Genomic DNA, 1,875 nt, shown 5'->3' with positions numbered 1-1,875 from the left:
CTCCCATTTAGAGCCAAGGAAACTAGAAGAGGTTCTATTGGATGAACATTGGATCAAGGCTATGACAGAAGAACTGAAACAATTTGATAAAAATCAAGTATGGACCTTAAAACCGAAACTTGATAAGAAATATATCATTGGAACAAAATGGGTGTACAGAAAAAATGAAATTATCCTGGAGAAGTAATTTTAAATAAAGCTCGTTTCGTAGCTCAAGGTTACTCACAACAGGAAGGAGTGGACTACGATTAAATTTTTGCCCCTGTTGCAAGATTAGAATCCATACTTTTAGCCATAACTTCTCATAATGTTTTTAACCTATTTCAAATGGATGTGAAAAGCACTGTTTTAAATGGGTTTATTAAATAAGAAGTTTTTGTAAAACAACCACCTTATTTTGAAAATCCAAAATTCCCTTATCATATTTTTAAACTTCCAAATGCTTCGTTTGGTCTCAGAAAAGCACCTTGTGCTTGGTATGATCGTCTCAACAACTTTCTTATAAATCATGGCTTTACCGTGGTAAAATTGATACTACTCTTTTCATTACAAGATCTTCTCAGGTGAATCTTATTGTTCAAATATATGTTGATGATATTATCTTTTGAAGTGCTATTATTTTCTTGTGTAATGAATTTTCTTCCCTTATGCAAAGTTAATTCGAAATGAGTATGATGGACAAATTAACCATTTTCATTGGACTACTACTCTATCAATGTGAGAAAGGTACGTCCCTTTGCAAAACAAAATACTACAAAGAGCTCATACAAAAATTTGGCATGGAAAATTCAAAGGCATTTCATACTCCCATGGGTTCCACGTGTTCTCTTGAAAAAGATGATCAAGGTAATACAGCTGACGAAACTAAATATTGAGGTATGATTGGATCTTTACTTTATCTCATTTCCAGTCAACCAAACATCATAATTAGTGTGTGCAAGTGCGCTCCATTCCAATCTTCCCCTAAAGAATCTCATCTAATGGTGGTAAAACACATTATTCATTACATAGTCGTAACAACTTTATTGGTCTATGGTATCCAAAAGATTTTTTTTCTTGAAGGATTTTCTGACGCTGACTATAAAGGTGAAAAGGATGACAAGAAAAGAACAAGTTGTACATGTCAAATTTTGGTAAAATTCTTAATTTCCCGGGATAACAAGAAATAGAGATGTGTTTCTCATTCGACTATAGTGGCTAAATATATTGCCATTGGGCAGTAGTATGCTAAAACTTTTTGGATGTTTCATCAATTAAGTGATTATATTTTATTTTTTTAACCTGTCAAAATTATGTGTGATAACTCTACCACTATTGGCTTTCAAAAAATTATGTGCATCATTCTTGAGCTAAGCATATCTACATGAAACATAATTTCATTCTAAACCATGTTTTGAACAGATATATTGAAATTTCCTTTATTAGCACTGATTTTCAACTTACTGATATTTTCACAAAACCCCTTTTTGAGCAAAGATTTTTTTTCTCTCCAAAAATCTTTAAATATCATTGAGGATCCGTTAAACTGTTAAAATTATTGCGTGCATTAATTGCTTGCTCTTTTACTTTTTTTTTCTGCTGCTTTGTTTATGGTGTTTCCTTTGTTTATTCTCTTTCCTTTTTTATCCACCTTTTTATTTACGCCATTTCTTTTATTCGTACTCTTAACCATCTCTTCGTTTCTCGCCGTTAAGTCTTGTCATGTCTCTTCCTCTTCCTGTGTCCTTTGTTGTTTATCGCTCTTTTGTGTCCTCTCTCATTCTCTCATTCTTATTTTGTGTTTCTCTCTCTAAGATGACAAAGGCTCATGCAGTTACTTGCAAAAGCTCTCGCAAGATGAAAGGAAATGCCTCCGCCTCCATCTTCATCAACTCT

Source organism: Solanum lycopersicum, chromosome 7 (genome assembly GCF_036512215.1).
Source record: "Solanum lycopersicum chromosome 7, SLM_r2.1".
Classification (NCBI taxonomy): Eukaryota; Viridiplantae; Streptophyta; class Magnoliopsida; order Solanales; family Solanaceae; genus Solanum; species Solanum lycopersicum.
The sequence above is the reverse complement of the archived record's forward strand: the minus strand, read 5'-3'. Positions refer to the sequence as shown.